This window comes from Nuphar pumila, chromosome 14, assembly GCF_984573655.1.
Source record: "Nuphar pumila chromosome 14, dmNupPumi1.hap1.1, whole genome shotgun sequence".
Classification (NCBI taxonomy): Eukaryota; Viridiplantae; Streptophyta; class Magnoliopsida; order Nymphaeales; family Nymphaeaceae; genus Nuphar; species Nuphar pumila.
The window spans coordinates 62,892,486-62,911,908 of NC_143262.1; positions in this window are offsets into that span (position 1 = coordinate 62,892,486).

Here is a 19,423-nt window from a genome sequence, read left to right on the forward strand (position 1 = left end):
ACCGAGAAATGAAATACCTCATCAAAGTGAAGCTCAGGTTTAACCCCTTATCTTGACCGAGAAATGAAATACCTCATCAAAGTGAAGCTCAGGTTTAACCCCTTATCCTGACCGGGAAATAAAATACCTCATCAAAGTGAAGCTCAAATATAACCCCTTATCCTAACCGGGAAATGAAATACCTCATCAAAGTGAAGCTCAGGTTTATACCCTTAACCTGATCGGGCAATGAAATACCTCATCAAAGGAGGCTCAGGTTTAACCCTTATTCTGACCGGGAAATGAACAGAATCCTCGAAAGAAGAGACTGTGATGGAACCTTCGGATTTTGCATAATAAATCCAATAGAGGTTTTTCAAAAGGATGGAATTGGGGTCCCTAAAGTTTTGAAAAGGGATTTGATTTTGGATGCCTCATTGCTAAGACTAAGTAACTTTTGAAATTGCATTTTGCTAGAATTGGTGGCTTAACCTCAAGCTGAAATTGGACTGTCTATGGTGGGACAGTGGGGACACAGGGAAGTGTGTGAATCTGAGAGCCCATGCGCTCAAATTATACCAAAGAAGGGAAGGAATCTTGAAAACTCCCGTTATCAAGTCCTAAAAGGGATGGCGTCAAGATGCGCTAAAGATGAACCTCAAGCTCTCGATTCATGCCAGGATAGCTAGAAAATATTGTCAAAGTGTTGAAAATTATTGTTGATTCAAAATAATTGAAAATGATGCATATTGTTTTGAAAATATTCTCTCTTTTTTACCTGAAGTATTACCTCCGACTGAGCTTAACTCCGTAGAATCAAGATTCAAATTCAAATTGCTTGCGATTGGCTTTCTTTCAAGGAAGCTATCAATTTCCTTGATATGAGCAGAAAAGAGAGTATTCTTGATATTGTAAAAGCAATTGGTGAAGGAATATTGATAATAGAATTTCACAAAATTTAATGAAGATTCTAGGTAGATTCGGCAGTCTGATATCCTGGGATTCTTTTCTCACGATGATCTTTCTGCACTCTCTTTTTAACAGAATTGGAGCTATCTTGGATTTTTCGGGAATTACATCATCCTTCATTTTGGAGATGTCCAGACTTTTCTCTCTTTTTTTTTGGGAAGGGTACGTCACAAACTCCTTCATCTCAGAGATGTTCCGATCCTTCTTTTCTCTCAGGGATTATATTGACGGTTATTGGCTCTTTGCCGGGAAATCTCTTGATAATAGCAGAAATTAAATATCCTTTAGGGTTTGTCGGTAGGCTTATCACACTCGCCTTCATCTTGACGGTGCTCTGAACTTTCCCTGGAAGAATCCGTCACAAACTCCGTCATCTTGGAGATGATTCAAATTTTCTTTGGCCCCGGGGGTCTACTCGCCTAATTCGCCTTCATCTTGACAACAGTTGAGAGATCCCTTTTGCAGATATTTAATTGCAGCTTAGGTGATTGAGGAGATATGGAGATTTGAGTGGAATTTTCTGTATCACTCAGGATATTTCGACTGCTTTAGTTTAAAAGAATGATCTTTAAAAATGTGCCATTGACTGCGATCAATATCAATCACTTATGGCTTTGCAACAACATTGAGTATTCTTTGCTGGCCATATTGCGGATTTATTCTACATCCTTTTGGTTGGCCAATAGAAAGATTTTGAATTTTGAATCGTTTTTCGCAAAAGCTTTGTCCTTTCGGAAGTAATACTGAAGGTATTCTGAGGTAATGTTTTTGTGCAATAAAGATTTTGAAATCAACAAATATTTAATGACAAATGGACAAAATTTTCTTCAAATCTTTTGTGAAAGCGATCACTTGAAGCACAACGCAACACATCCATGACTAAACTGAATCCTGAAAAGACTTAGTAAGAGATCAACTCGAAGGTTAGGTTTGGTTTTGATTTACCAGCTTGAAAGCAGGATTTGTTAACCGACCAGCTCGAAAGCAGGATTTGATGACCGACCAGCTCAAAAGCAGGATTTGTAGACCGACCAGCTCGAAAGCAGGATTTGTAGACCGACCAGCTCGAAAGCAGGATTTGTTGACCAACCAGCTCGAAAGCAGGATTTGTTGACCGACCAGCTCGAAAGCAGGATTTGTTGACCGACCAGCTCGAAAGCAGGATTTGTTGACCGACCAGCTCGAAGCTGGATTTGTTGACCGACCAGCTCGAAAGCAGGATTTGTTGACCGACCAGCTCGAAAGCAGGATTTGTTGACCGACCAGCTCAAAAGTATGATTTGTTGACCGACCAGCTCGAAAGCAGGATTTGTTGACCGACCAGCTCGAAAGCAGGATTTGTTGACTGACCAGCTCGAAAGCAGGATTTGTTGACCGTCCAGCTCGAAAGCAGGATTTGTTGACCGACCAGCTCGAAAGCAGGATTTAAAAATGATTGACATTAATGAAGTTGTAACCCGAAGGCTTGGAAAGTGATAGGTATTGATAAAGTTGTAAACCGAAGGTAGGAGCATGACTGATGTTGATAAGATTGTAACCCGAAGGCTTGAATTGAGAATCTGATAGAGTGGGTGGCCCAGAGGCCTGATTGATCAAATTGGATGATCCGGAGGTCAAGATTTGAGAATTACATGACCCAAAGGTCGAAATTGGGAGTCGAACGACACAAGGGATTGAAATGGGAAATCAAAGGTTGAGATTGAAAAATTGAATAACCCGAAGGTCAAAGTTGAGGATTTGAATGACCCGAAGGTCAAAATTAGAATTTGAGTTACCCGAAGGTTGAAATAGAGAATTGGGAATCAGAACTTAGAAATTGAAAATTGAAAATTGGAAATTGGAAATTGGAAATTGGAAATTGGAAATTGGAAATTGGAAATTGGAAATTGGAAATTGGAAATTGGAAATTGGAAATTGGAAATTGGAAATTGGAAATTGGAAATTGGAAATTGGAAATTGGAAATTAGAAATTAGAAATTGGAAGTTTAAAAATTGGAAATTGGAGATTGGAGATTTAAAAATTGGAAATTTAAAAATTGGAAATTGGAAATTGGAAGTTGGAAATTGGACGTTTAAAAATTGAAAATTGGAAATTAGAAATTAGAAATTGGAAGTTTAAAAATTGGAAATTGGAAATTTAAAAATTGGAAATTTAAAAATTGGAAATTGGAAATTGGAAATTGATTGACCCGAAGGTCGAAATTGGAAATTTGAAATTTGGATTCTGAAATTTGGTATTTGAAATTGGAAGTTGGACATTTGGAAATTGGAAATTTGAAAGTTTGAAATTTGAAATTCGAAATTGGAAATTGATTGACCTAAAGGTCGAAATTGGGAATTTGAAATTTGAAATTTGAAGTTTGAAATTTGAAATTGGAAATTGGATGACCTGGAGGTCAAAATTGTGAATTTGTTTACTGGGAACGACATGGGTTCTGTAGGGATTTAGCCAAAGAACGACATTGCTTCAGTTGAGAACGACATTGATTCATTAAGTACGACATGGGTTCTGTAGGGATTCAGCCTAAGAACGACATTGGTTCAATTGAGAACAACATTGGTTCCGCAGGGGTTCGACCTACGAACTATCAATTCCATAGGGATTTTACCTAAGGATCATAGTTTAAGGAGGAATGATTCCAACTTGTGAGCTTTAAATGGACCAGGTGCTAAACTGAGTTTTTGAGGGAAGATTCGAATCCTAATTCAACTCTTCAAGGAAAAACTAGATGAATTGGATTTTGAAAGAAAATTTGAGTCGGAACTCGGATCTTTTAGACCAACTCGCAGGATAGTTTGGGTAGAAGTTCAAACTTTTAAAGGAAAGCTAGGCGGATTGGATTTGGAAGAAAATTCAAGTCGAAACTCTAATTTTCTAGAGCAACTCTGAAGGAAAAGAAAACTCGGGTCGGAACCCAAATCTTTGAAGGAAAACTAAATCCATTGTGGAAGGAAAAGAAATTTGAGTCGGAACTCGGATCCCGGAGGAAAACTAGATCAACTAGAAGGAAAAAAGATTCGAGTCGGAACTCAAATCTTGGAGGAAGACTAGGTTAACTAGAAGGAAAGAAGACTCGAGTCGGAACTCTAATCCCAAAGGAAAACTAGATCGGTTAGAAGGAAAGGAAGTTCTAGTCGGAACTCGAATCCCGGAGGAAAACTAGATCAACTAGAAGGAAAGAAGATTCGAGTCAGAACTCAAATCCCGAAGGAAAACTAAACCGGTTAGAAGGAAAGGAAATTTGAGTTGGAACTCGAATCCCAAAGGAAAACTAGATTAACTAGAAGGAAAGAAGATTCGAGTCGGAACTCAAATCCCAAAGGAAAACTAAATCGGTTAGAAGGAAAGGAAATTCGAATCAGAACTCGGATCCCGGAGGAAAACTAGATCAACTAGAAGGAAAGAAGATTCGAGTCGGAACTCAAATCTCGAAGAAAAACTAAACTGGTTAGAAGGAAAGGAAATTCGAGTCAGAACTCGAATCTCGGAGGAAAACTAGATCAACTAGAAGGAAAGAAGATTCGAGTCGAAACTCAAATCCCAAAGGAAAACTATATCAATGTGGACACTGAATCTTAAAGTGTACCAGTGCAAACACCGGATTTCGAAAATGTACCAATACAAGCATTATGTTTTAAAAAATTACTAGTACGAATACTGGGTTTTGGAAGATTACTAGTACGAGCACTGGGTTTTGAAAGATTACCTAGCACGAACACTGGATTTTTGAAGAATTACCAGCACGATCACTGGATTCTGAAGAATTACTAATTGATTTTGATGGAAGATTTTTAGTCTTCACCCACACGATGACTTGGACAACTGTCGGGGCCTCAGGATTTATCCCTTACCCTGAATGGGTAGTTTGATGCAAATGCAAATTGATGCAGGTGAATGCAAATGAATGCATGCAAATGCAAATGAATGTAAATGGGTGCACATGCGTGTAAAATGAGAGATTTGTTTGATCCTGCCTGCATACAGGGTATTTGTAGATAAAATAAAAAATTAAAAATGCCCCAGTGTAATGGGGGAAGAATATTTTGAACAAAAGGATAAATGATTGATGTTCGAAGAGCGCTCTCTGAAGGTGACACGACAATTGGCTTTTGTTTGATTCAGAAGAGACTCGAAAGAGGTCATTCCTCAGGAGAGTGAAAAGTGATATCAAGTCTATGAGGAAAATGGATAATTTATTCAATTATTGAAAAGAAATAACAAGTTGGTAAGAAAACTGGGACTGTATTGTCCAAAAGCAAAATGATTAAAGATGACATAGCCTTAACACTGTCAGTTTCTTGGAAAATTTGATAAGGATGGTCAACTAGTATTTTCCTCATCTCCAATAAGGATATTCTTGTCGATGCAATCTTGAATGATATTCTTCAGGACGAAACAATTCTCAGTGTCATGTCCTACTGCCCGATGAAATTTGCAAAATCTTTCTTTGAATCTGCCCATGATTGTTGCGGGATCAGCTGCTTTAGGTAAACGGATCATATCTTTTGCGAGCATGTATTCCAGAACACTCTCTAGTGTTTGGTCCAGAGGGGTGAACTTTCGATCCATACTCCAATCCTTGCGCTTTGGCTTTTCTTGATCTTTTTCTTTATGTTGAGGACTAGATTGAAGAGGCCTATCATTGTTGGAGAACTTTCCTTTTTGGCCCTTAGATCCCTCTGAATAGTGATCATGATTATTCTTGTTGCTTTTGCTATCATTGGTAGAAAGAGTGAAGTGAGCCTTCAGAGATCCGACTGTATCTTTTGCAAGCATATATTTCAGAAAAGTCTTGAATATTTGATCCAATGGGGCCATCTTGCGATCCTGGTTCGAATCATCACGCTGCACCTCTTGTCAAGTGCTTGATTTAGGATGAGACTTGGATAAGACAGTCGACTGGTATTCTTTCTTATTCTCAACGAAGAAATTCTTGTCGATATGATCTTGGACAATGTTCTTGAAGATGAAACAGTGGTCGGTATCATGCCCTACCGCCCTATGGAATTTGCAGAATTGGTCTGTGAATCTTCCAATGACTGTAGGAGGATTTGTGACTCTTGGAAGCTTTACCAATTCCTTGGCCAACATATATTCAAGGATTTCATCGAGAGACTACTCGAGAGGAGTAAACTGGCGATCGCAATCCCAGTTGTCCCGCTTTATCTTTTCTTTCTGTTGATTCAATTTTCCACTCTGCTTTAAAGATTTCTCTTTCTGACTTGCATGATTGCCTTTGTTATCTTTGCACCCGTCGCGGTTGGTATTGACTAAGAAGGCGGGATTCGTCTTCTTTTTTGGATCTTGATTATTCCTGACGGGGGTAATGCTCTTGTAGAGGTCTTTGCTCGTGAAGACCTTCTTGCCCTTGTCGCGGGCTTCTAAATCTTTAATCTTCTTTGCCATCTTCTTCAGTTGTATTTAGACTGGATCATCCATTGCTTGATTTTTCAATTTATAGGTTGTCCCTTGTCTATGAGAGGATCTTTGAAGTGCTTGCTGAACTTCATACTCTTCATCGGTGTCACCTACCAATCCTGATTCATCAGATGTATCTTCATGTTGGATATGTTTCTTGGATAGCTTAAAACATTTCTTGATTGACCGACCTTTTGCCCTCTGCCTGACCTGAATTTTTTCTGTACTAGCTTCGGTTTGTTCTGCCAGCATTTTGGTCATCATTTCTTTGAACATGACATACATTTGGGGATCGATGCCATCATCCGCCTGTTGACCCTGACTCTAGATTGATTGAGGTGAGTCCATTTCTTCTTCTGAGGCTACTGAATATGCGACGCCTTCGACTGATGCAATTTTCTTTCCTAAACCATTTAATATCATGAATACTCTCTGCAGGGCAAAATTGATGGTTATGCTTTTGAAAGAGATTTGATTGGAGAAGAATATTTGTTGAGAATTTTGGTGGACAATTGAAATAATATCTCATTACTAGGGATTGAGTCGTCGCTGAAGTTACGACAATTGCGCTGCTATTCTTTGCAAAATAAACAACTGAAAATATGCCTTGTTACCTAGGCGAGGTCATCAAACCAAAGTGAAATGAAGATTAAAGGAATTTTATTGAAAATATGATTTTAATAATACATTTGAGAGAGGGGAGGGGGACAGACAAATTTCCACCACTCCTGATAATCAGAGGACACTCGAGGACCAGGAAAAATAGTGAGAGTGACAAAAGAATCCTAGCCATGTTTGGCAAAATGGTATGCTCCGAACCAATGATCTGATGTGAGATCGAACTCTGGCAAGACCCCTGATAGTGGGCGAATTTCTATGTGCCTTTGTCTCTGAGAGAACTGCCTGACACACCGCTCTGGATGGTAGTATGCGCAGAAGAAAGGGCCAAGTAGCCTGAATCGCTTGCCATATGCATAAGTGTATCTGGGAGGTGATTCCTGACGATCAAAGTAATCCCATACAACTTCTTCCTTCTAAAGGTTATCGATCAAGAATCGGTATCGAGCAACTGGAAGAAGCTTTTCACCATTGTATCTGAATGAACTTGCTCGAGCTGGCACATGCCGGAGGAACCAAGATTGTAATGCGTAGGTGCACCCTTCGACTAGAATTGATTCTCCAAGTGTGAAGCGGGTCAACCCTCGGTACAGAAAAGCGAGTGCGGCCATGGCTATAGAGAGGCGGTTGGTCTGTCGACTTCTCCACCTTCGCAGAAGTTGGACTATCCTGATATCCATGTAATTTCGTCCATCTGGAAAGTGAGCGAGTCCCACAGTGCATAAGACCATCACATGCTGGATTCTCTCTCGAGCTGTCCTGGACTACGAGCTGACTTCCACAAATGCTCCATACTGTCTGTAGATTTCGAGCATGCTCACATATTCGTTTCCATCTTCTTCGATTAATGGCCAAGACTTGCGTCCTGTCATGCGAGCTAAAGCGTCTCGGGGATCCAGACCCTTGACATTAATCAAAAACTGTTTCTCCAATGGATCTCCAGACTGACCGGCTCGCTCGGGCAATCCCATGATTTTTGAAAATTCATCTATCAGCACTGTCATCTCGCCCCATGGGAACCAGAAAGTAGAAGTGCTCGGATTCCACCGTTCTGCTAGTGCATGGATCAAATTGTCGTTGACTGTCTGTTTTCCTACTGTCGACGCCAGTTCTAACCCACAATCGTCCAAGTGGTCCGGAAACATACGAGAGAAATTCTTGAACCATGAATAGTACCACCGAGGAAAGAAGGATCCGGTGTTGAGGACTCGATGTTCTGAAAGACCTTGTCGCACCTCGTAGGAGATGTGACCCTCAGAAAAGACTGAATCAAGTTGACTGGATGCCATCAGAGTAGACTGAAAAACATGGAAGATTTGGAATAAGACTTGGGAAAATATAAGGATTTTAAAAAGATGCAGGCAGGATAAAAATAAAGCAGGAAATTCGAGATCCAGAAGAACGAAAGGATGGAAATCAGCTGGAGTTTTTGAAGGAAATAGAGGGGAATTTGTAAAATCGTCCAAGGTTTGAATAAAATAGGAAATTTCAGACAGTGTATGGAAACAGATGGAAAAATTGGAGGGTTTTTTAAAATCGTCCAGTATTTTAGAAAACTTAGGAAAAATATAATAAATGAGACTGACATTCAATCACATCCTGTACAAACAAGTATGCACATACAACATTCCCTAAAAGCTGACTCTAGATGCACAAGTTTTGAAATAGTTGTAGGACCTTAATCCTAACTCTAAGGTTCAAATCATCTGTGTCCAATCATGCTATGCCTATATACTCGAGCCAAGGCTCGATGTACGTGGCATAAAATCAATTTCTCCGGTTCTAGGTTCAAGTTTTCCAACATCCTTAAGCACCTGTCGATATACGTTGGACTATGGCCCTTGGTACATGGCAGGGGGGTTTTCATCCAAATAGGTGGCCCAGTTGTGAGGCTCTGCCCCGAACTATGGTTCTGGAAGAGAGCCCAGCAACGTGAAGACCGGGTAAAAATAGGTGGGGTGGTTTTTGAAAAATATAAGCACATGCAAGCAAATAGAAGGCTCTAAGTCCTAAAGAGATAGATTTTGAAAAATTTGAAGAAGCAAACATTGTTTTCATACAATTCCTAGATTGAGGAGTGTTGTATTAGACCTAAGTCTATGTGAGCATGAAAATTTCTTCCTCAATATGGTCCTACCAAACCATACTTAGTCTATATGCAATCCATGTCAGTTGGGTTCAAGTCTAGGCTCCTAGGTTTATATGATATTATGAAATAAAAGCTGACATTCCATGGAACACGATTTTGACAAATGAACTAAGTTAAGCACACAATTGATCCTTGGTTCAATTACCCCTAGTAAAGGCGCCAGGAACGGTTGAACCTCGTACCGACAGGCGAGTCCCATTCTTCGGAATTATCCCGTATTTTAAAACGGAGGCGAGTTATTTTCAAAAACTTTTTCAAAAGGTCAGTTTGACTCGCAAAAGTAAAAATTTTGCGATGATAACAGGTTTTGGTGACCGAGATGGGACTTGTCTTCGCCTGATCAATCTAATGCTTAACTTAGTTCAAATTGTCAAAATCGTGTTCCATGGAATGTCAGTTTTTATTTCATGATATCATGTGAACCTAGGATGCTATACTTGAACCCAGCTAACATGGATTGCATATAGACTAAGTATGGTTTGGTAGGACCATATTGAGGAGGAAATTTTTATGCTCACATAGACTTAGGTCTAATACAACCCTCCTCAATCTAGGTTTGATTGAAAACAATGTTTGCTTCTTTAAATATTTTAAAATTCTATCTCTTTAGGACTTAGAGCTCTCTGTTTTCTTGCATGTGCTCATATTTCAAAAATCACCCTACTTATATTGTCCTGGTCTTCACGTTACTGGGCTCTCTTCCAGAACCATAGTTTGGGACAAAGCCTCACAACTGGGCCACTTATTTGGGTTAACACTCCCCTGCCACGTACCAAGGGCCATAGTCCATTGTATATCGGCAGGTGCTCAAGGATGTTGGAAAACTTGAACCTAGAACCAGAGAAATTGATTTTATGCCACGTACATCGAGCCTCGGCTCGAGTATATAGGCATAGCATGATTGGACAGAGATGATCTGAACCTTAGAGTTAGGATTAAGGTCCTACAGCTATTTCAAAACTTGTGCATCTAGAGTCAGCTTTTAGGGAGTGTTGTATGTGCATACTTGTTTGTGCAGGATGTAATTGAATGTGTTATAGTGATTTCCTTGTTATTTTCCATATTTTCCCAATTTTCCAAAATACTGGACGATTTTTCAGAAATCCCCAATCCATTTCCATATACTGTCCATGTTTTAAGCCTTGGACGATTTTTCAAATACTTCATTTTTCATTTTATGAAGTATTTCTTCATATTTCATCAAACCCTGGACGATTTTCCAAATTTCCCTTAATTTCCTTCAAAACTCCAGGTGATTTTTCATCCTTTCTCTCTTCTGAATCTCGAATTTCCTACTTCATTTTATCCTGCCTGCATTTTTTCAAAATCTCTATATTTTTCCAAGTCTTATTCCAATTTTTCGTGTCTTCCAGTCTGATGGCATCCAGTCAGCTTGATTCAGTATTCTCTGAGGGTCACTTCTCCTACGAGGTGCGACAAAGTCTTCCTGAGCATCGAGTCCTCAACACCGGATCCTCCTTTCCCTGGTGGTACTATTCATGGTTTAAGAACTTCTCTCGTATGTTTTCGGACCACTTGGACGATTGTGGGTTAAAACTGGCATCCATAGTGGGAAAGCAGACAGTCAATGGCAATTTGATCCATGCACTAACAGAACCGTGGAATCCAAGCACTTCTACTTTTTGGTTCCCATGGGGCGAGATGACAGTGCTGATAGATGAATTTTCAGAAATCATGGGATTGTTCGAGCCAGCCGGTCAGCCTGGAGATCCATTAGAGAAACAGTTTTTGATTAATGTCAAGGGTCTGGACCCCCGACACGCTTTAGCTCGCATGACAGGACGCAAGTCTTGGCCATTGATCAAGGAGGATGGAAACGAATATGTGGACCTTCTCGAAATCTACAGACAGTATGCAGCATTTGTGGAAGTCAGTTCCTTATCTCGAACAACTTGAGAGAGAATCCAGCATGCGATGGTCTTATGCACTGTGGGACTCGCTCTCTTTCCAAACGGATGAAATTACATGGATATCAGGATAGTTCAGCTTCTGTAAAGGTGGGGGAGTCGACAGACCAACTGCCTCTCTATAGCCATGGCCGCACTCGCTTTTCTATACCGAGGGTTGACCCGTTTCACACTCGGAGAATCAATTCTAGTCGAAGGGTGCACTTACGCATTGCAATCTTGGTTCCTCCGGCATGTGCTAGCCTGAGCCAGTTCATTCAGATACAATGGCGAAAGGCTTCTGCCAGTTGCGCGATACCGGTTCTTGATCGATAACCTTCAGAAGGAAGAAGTCGTATGGGACTACTTTGATCGTCAGGAGTCACCTCCCAGATATACTTATGCATACGGCAAGCAGTTCCGACTACTTGGTCCATTCTTCTGCGCATACTACCATCCAGAGCGGTGTGTCAGACAGTTCTCTCAGAGACAAAAGCGCGTAGAGATCCGTCCACTATTAGGAGTCCTGCCAGAGTTTGATCTCACACCAGATTAGTGGTCCGGAGCATACCATTTTGCCAAACATGGTTGGGATTCCTTTGTTACTCTCACTATTTTTCCTGGTCCTCGAGTGTCCTCTGATTATCAGGAGTGGTGAAAATTTGTCTGCCCCCCTCCCCTCTCTCAAATGTATTATTAAAATCATATTTTCAATAAAATTCCTTTAATCTTCATTTCACTTTGGTTTGATGACCTCGCCTAGGTAACAAGACATATTTTTAGTTGTTTATTTTGCAAAGAATAGCAGCGCAATTGTCGTAACTCCAGTGACGACTCAATCCCTAGTAATTGGATATTATTTCAATTGTCTACCAAAATTTTCAACAAATATTCTTCTCCAATCAAATCTCTTTCAAAAGCCTAACCATCAATTTTGCCCTGCAGAGAGTATTCGTGATATTAAATGGTTCAGACGAGGTCAAGAAAGAAAATTGCATCAGTCAAAGGCGTCGCATATTCAGTAGCCTCAGAAGAAGAAATGGACTCACCTCGATCAATCCAGAGTCAGGGTCAGCAGACAGATGATGGCATCGATCCCCAAATGTATGTCATCTTCAAAGAAATGATGACCAAAATGCTGGCAGAACAAGTCAAAGCTAATACAGAAAAGATTCAGGTCAGGTAGAGGGCAAAAGACCGGTCAGTCAAGAAATGTTTGAAGCTATCCAAGAAACATATCCAACATGAAGATACATCTGATGAATCAAGATTGGTAGGTGACACCGATGAAGAGTATGAAGTTCAACAAGCACTTCAAAGATCCTCTCATAGACAAGGGACATCCTATAAATTGAAAAATCAAGCAATGGATGATCCAGTCCAAATACAACTGAAGAAAATGGCAAAGAAGATTAAAGATTTAGAAGCCCACGACAGGGGCAAGAAGGTCTTCACGAGCAAAGACCTCTACAAGAGCATCACCCCCGTCAGGAATAATCAAGATTCAAAAAAGAAGACGAATCTCGCCCTGTTTGTCAATGCCAACCGCGATGGGGGCAAAGATAACAAAAGCAATCATACAAGTCAGAAAGAGAAATCTTTAAAGCAGAGTGGAAAATTGAATCAACAAAAAGAAAAGATAAAGCGGGACGGCTGGGATTGCAATCGCCAGTTTACTCCTCTCGAGCAATCTCTCGATAAAATCCTTGAATATATGTTGGCCGAGGAATTGGTAAAGCTTCCAAGAGTCACAAATCCTCATACAGTCATGGGAAGATTCACAGACCAATTCTGCAAATTCCATAGGATGGTAGGGCATGATACCGACCACTGTTTCGTCTTCAAGAACATTGTCTAAGATCATATCGACAAAAATTTCTTCGTTGAGAATAAGAAAGAATACCAGTCGATAGTCTTATCCAAGTCTTAGTAGAAATCAAGCACTCGACAAGAGGTGCAGCGTGATGATCCGAACCAGGATCGTAAGATGGCCCCATTGGATCAAATATTCGAGACTTTTCTGGAATATATGCTTGCAAAAGATACAGTCGGATCTCTGAAGGCTCACTTCACTCTTTCTGCCAATGATAGCAAAAGCAACAAGAATAATCATGATCACTATTAAGAGGGATCTAAGGGCCAAAAAGGAAAGTTCTCCAACAATGATTGGCCTCTTCAATCTAGTCCTCAGCATAAAGAAAAAGATCAAGAAAAGCCAAAGCGCAAGGATTGAAGTACGGATCGAAAGTTCACCCCTCTGGACCAAACACTAGAGAGTGTTATGGAATACATGCTCGCAAAAGATATGATCCGTTTACCTAAAGCAGCTGATCCCGCAACAATCATGGGCAGATTCAAAGAAAGATTTTGCAAATTTCATCGGGCAGTAGGACATGACACTGAGAATTGTTTCGTCTTGAAGAATATAATTCAAGATTGCATCGACAAGAATATCCTTATTGGAGATGAGGAAAATACCAGTTGACCATCCTCATCATATTTTCCAAGAAACTGACAGTGTCAAGGCTATGTCATCTTTAATCATTTTGCTTTGGGATAATACAGTCCCAGTTTTCTTACCAACTTGTTATTTCTTTTCAATAATTGAATAATTATCCATTTTCCTCATAGACTTGATGTCACCATTCACTCTCCTTCTTTGCAAAATGTTCTTTCATGAGGAATGACCTCTTCTGAGTCTCTTCTGAATCAATCAAAAGCCAGTCGTCGTGTCACCTTCAGAGAGCGCTCTTTGAACATCAATCATTTATCCTTTTGTTCAAAATATTCTTCCCCCATTACACTGGGGCATTTTTATTTTTTCATTTTATCTACAAATACCTTGTATGCAGGCAGGATCTAACAAATCTCTCATTTTGCATGCATGTGCACCCATTTGCATTCATTTGCACTTGCATGCATTCATTTGCATTCACCTGCATTCATCTGCATCAATTTGCATTTGAATCGAACTACCCATTCAGGGTAAGGGATAAATCTTGAGACCTCGGCAAGTCGTCCAGGTTATCATCAATTGATGACCTTCTAAAAATCCAGTGTTCGTGCGAGTAATTTTTTAAAATCCAATGCTCATACTGGTAATCTTTCAAAATCCAGTGTTCGTGCTGGTAATTTTTCCAAAAACAGTACTCGTACTGGTCCATTTTCAAAACCCAGTGATTGTACTGGTTCATTTTAAAAAATCCAGTGCTCATACTGGTACATTTTCAAAATCCAATATTTATATCCGGTGCTCGTACTGGTACTCTTTAAAAATCTAGCACTCGTGTTGGTGTCTTGCCCATTGGTCGCATTAGTCGATCTCCTAGGTTCAGTCTTCGTGCTGATCATCCTTTAGAATTTCCAATTTCGACCTTCAGGTCAATCAATTTCCAATTTCAACCTTCGGGTCAATCAATTTCCAATTTCCAATTTCCAATTTCCAATTTCGACCTTCAGGTCAATCAATTTCCAATTTCAACCTTCAGGTCAATCAATTTCCAATTTCCAATTTCCAATTTCCAATTTCCAATTTCCAATTTCCAATTTCCAATTTCCAATTTCCAATTTCCAATTTCCAATTTCCAATTTCCAATTTCCAATTTCCAATTTCCAATTTCCAATTTTTAAATTTCCAATTTTTAAATCTCCATCTTCCAATTTTTAAACTTCCAATTTCTAATTTCCAATTTCCAATTTTTAAACTTCCAATTTCCAATTTCCAATTTCCAATTTCCAATTTCCAATTTCCAATTTCCAATTTCCAATTTCCAATTTCCAATTTCCAATTTCCAATTTCCAATTTCCAATTTCCAATTTTCAATTTCCAATTTCCAATTTCCAATTTTTAAATTTCTAATTTTTAAATCCCCAATTTCCAAATTTTAAACTTCCAATTTCCAATTTCCAATTTTTAAATCTCCAATTTCCAAATTTTAAACTTCCAATTTCCAATTTTTAAATTTCCAATTTTTAAATCTCCAATTTCCAAATTTTAAACTTCCAATTTCTAATTTCCAATTTCCAATTTCCAATTTCCAATTTCCAATTTCCAATTTCCAATTTCCAATTTCCAATTTCCAATTTCCAATTTCCAATTTCCAATTTCCAATTTCCAATTTCCAATTTCCAATTTCCAATTTCCAATTTCCAATTTCCGATTCCCAATTCACTATTTCAACCTTCGGGTCACTCAATTTCTAATTTCGACCTTCGGGTCATTCAAATCCTCAACTTTGACCTTCGGGTTATTCAATTTTTCAATCTCAACCTTTGATTTCCCATTTCAATTCCTTGTGTCGTTCGACTCCCAATTTCGACCTTCGGGTCATGTAATTCTCAAATCTTGACCTCCGGATCATCCAATTTGATCAATCAGGCCTCTGGGCTGCCCACTCTATCAGATTCTCAATTCAAGCCTTCGGGTTACAATCTTACCAACATCAGTCATGCCCCTACCTTTGGTTTACAACTTTATCAATACCTATCACTTCCCAAGCCTTCGGGTTACAACTTCATTAATGTCAATCATTTTCAAATCCTGCTTTCAAGCTGGTCGGACAAACAAATCCTGCTTTCGAGTTGGTCGGTCAACAAATTCTGCTTTCAAGCTAGTAAGTCAAAACAAATCCTGCTTTCGAGCTGGTCGGTCAACAAATCCTGCTTCCGAGCTGGTCGGACAAATTAAATCCTGCTTTCAAGCTGGTTGGTCAACAAATCCTACTTCCGAGCTGGTCGGACAAATTAAATCCTGCTTTCGAGCTGGTCGGTCAACAAATCCTGCTTTCGAACTGGTAAGTCAAAACAAATCCTGCTTTCGAGCTGGTCGGTCAACAAATCTTGCTTTTGAGTTGGTCGGTCAACAAATCCTGCTTTCGAGCTAGTCGGTCAACAAAACCTGCTTTCGAGCTGGTCGGTCAAATCAAATCCTGCTTTCGAGCTGGTAAGTCAAAACAAATCCTGCTTTCGAGCTGGTCGGTCCACAAATTCTGCTTTCGAGCTGGTAAATCAAAACCAAACCTAACCTTCGAGTTGATCTCTTACTAAGTCTTTTCAGGATTCAGTTTAGTCATGGATGTGTTGCGTTGTGCTTCAAGTGCTCGCTTTCACAAAAGATTTCAAGAAAATTTTGTCAATTTGTCATTAAATTCTTGTTGATTTCAAAATCTTTATTATACAAAAACATTACCTCAGAATAACTTCAATATTACTTCCGAAAGGACAAAGCTTTTGCGAAAAAATGATTCAAAATTCAAAATCTTTCTATTGGCCAACCAAAAGGATGAAGAATAAATCCGCGATATGGCCAGCAAAGAATATTCAATGTTGTTGCAAAGCCATAAGTGATTGATATTGATCGCAGTCAATGGCACATTTTTAAAGATCATTCTTGGAAAATAAAGCAGTCGAAATATCCCAGGTAATACAGAAAAACCCACTCAATCTCCATATCTCCTCAATCACCTAAGCTGTAATTAAATATCTGCAAAAGGGATCTCTCAACTGTCGTTAAGATGAAGGCGAATTAGGCGAGTAGACCCCCGGGGCCAAACAAGATTTGAATCATCTCCAAGATGACGGAGTTTGTGACGGATTCTTCCAGGGAAAGTTCAGAGCACCGTCAAGATGAAGGCGAGTGTGATGAGCCTACCGACAAACCCTAAAGGATATTTAATTTCTGCTATCATCAAGAGATTTCCCGGCAAAGAGCCAATAACCGTCAATATAATCCCTGAGAGAAAAGAAGGATCGGAACATCTCCAAGATGAAGGAGTTTGTGACGTACCCTTCCCAAAAAAAAAAAAGAGAGAAAAGTCAGGATCATCGTGAGAAAAGAATCCCAAGATATCAGACTGCCGAATCTACCAAGAATCTTCTTTAAATTTTGTGAAATTCTATTATCAATATTCCTTCACCAATTGCTTTTACAATATCAAGAATACTCTCTTTTCTGCTCATATCAAGGAAATTGATAGCTTCCTTGAAAGAAAGTCAATGGCAATGATATTCGAATTCGAATCTTGATTCTACGGAGTTAAGTCCAGTCAGAGGTAATACTTCAGGTAGACAAGAGGGAATATTTTTCATATATGTGCTTATCATTCTTGAATTAACTACAACTTTTATCTTATTGGCAATCTTTTCAAGTTAACCTGACATGAAGTGAAAACTTGATGTCTATTTTGATATATCCAGGCGTTGTTGTTATCCCTTATAGGATCGGATGATGGGAGTTGTCCAAGATCCTTTCCTTCTTGTTTTAATCTGAGTGCCTGAACTCTCAGATTCGCACACTTCCCTGTGCTCCCCACTGTCCCACCATAGACAGTTCCCGTTCAGGTTAAGGGTTAAACCTGAATTTTCGGCAAAAAGGTCATCTGTCTTAAAAGCCATTCAGTCTCAGTGATGAGACGCCCAAGATCAATCCCTTTTCAAGCTTTTGGGAACCCCCTTTCTTCCTTTTGCAAACCCCTCTCGGATTTATTGTGCAAAATTCGAAGGTCCCATCATGGTTTCTTCATTTGAGGATTTCGTTTATCGTCCCCTTTCAGGTTAAGGGTTAAGCCTGAGCCTCGTTTTTCCACGAGGTATCGTCCCTTTTCAGGTTAAGGGTTAAGCCTGAGCCTCATTTTTCCACGAGGTATCATCCCCTTTCAAGTTAAGGGTTAAGCTTGAGCCTCATTTTTCCACGAGGTAATTCATTTCCCGGTCAGGTTAAGGGTCAAACCTGAGTTTCATTTCTACACGAGATATTTTCTGTCTCATTCAGGTTAAGGGCAAAACCTGAATCTCAATTGTTTTTTTTTGAAGAAAAATTTTCTCCTTATTTTTCATTTCATATCTACCATCATCACTTGAACTAATTCCTTCACACCCAATCAGGATAAGGGTACAAACCTGAGCCTTCTTTGATGAGGTATTTCATTGCCCAATCAGGATAAGGGTACAAACCTGAGCCTCATTTGATGAGGTATTTCATCTTCCACCCAATCAGGATAATGGTACAAACCTGAGCCTCCTTTGATGAGGTATTTCATTGCCCAATCAGGATAAGGGTACAAACCTGAGCCTCATTTGATGAAGTATTTCATCTTCCACCCAATCAGGATAAGGGTATAAACCTGAGCTTCACTTTGATGAGGTATTTCATTTTCCGCCCAATCAAGATAAGGGTATAAACCTGAGCCTCCTTAGATGAGGTATTTCATTTCCCGATCAGGATAAAGGGTTAAACTTGAGCTTCATTTTGATGAGGTATTTCATTTTTCGGTCAGGTTAAGGGTTAAACCTGAGCTTCGTTTCTACACGAGGTATTTTCTATCCCATCCAGGTTAAGGGCAAAACCTGAATCTCACTTCTTTTGAAGTAAAATTTTTCTCTCCATTTCACACTTATCATGATCACCGTCAGAGTTGATTCTTTCATATCCAGCTAAAATTTTCTAACTGAGGCATTTTTATAATCCAAATTTGGTGTGTTTTCTTTGCCACTAAGCTCGGCTTTCAACCGGCTTAGCAGCAAAGAGGGGCATCTGTAAACACTCCAAATTTTCACTCTTATCCAGAACTTATATTTCATGTGTCATTGCATATCATTGCATGCATTTGGCATACCATTTCATTGCATGTCATTACATCTCATTTTCGAGATCTAGTACTCCTGTTTTCAAAATATTTAATCCAGATTCAAGTTTTCAAACTTTTCTTTCAAAATCAATTTTAAAACCTGGGTTTTTAATCAACATTATGTCATTTGCCAACCCCCAGGACCTTATATTTTGAAGTACTTTCTCAGAAAACAATCTGGATTCATTTCAATCTCAATTTCAATCGATTTCAATTTTCAGATGAGACCCATTCAGATGGTGTCGCTTCTAGATTCTTTTATTTCTCAAAAATCTCAAAAATTTTAGAGTCCTAGTTGGATCAGGACTCTGTATTTTCATCAGTTTGAATCTTTTTGAACCTTTTTAAAACATCATTCTGATTTTGAACCAGTTATGGTCCTATCCCTTGTCCATTTCCTCTATTTTGGCCAAAATCTTAGAGTCCTAGTTGGATCAGGACTCTTTTTTTTCAGAGTCCTAGTCGGATCAAAACTCTACTTTTCACTACCTTTTTACCTGTTTTTGAAGAAAACCTTTCAAAATCTTCTGTTTTGGCCAAAATCTCAATGACCTAGTTGGATCAGGACTCTTCTTCAAGAGTCCAGTTGGATCAGGACTCTTCTTCAGAGTTTCAATTGGATTGGGACTCTAATCTTTTACAGCTATTTTATCCATTTTCAATCAAATCTTTCAAAATCTTTCAAAATGAGTCAGAAACTCAGAGTTTCAGTCAAAGCAGGACTCTGTTCAAAAAATCCTAGTTGGATCAGGACTCT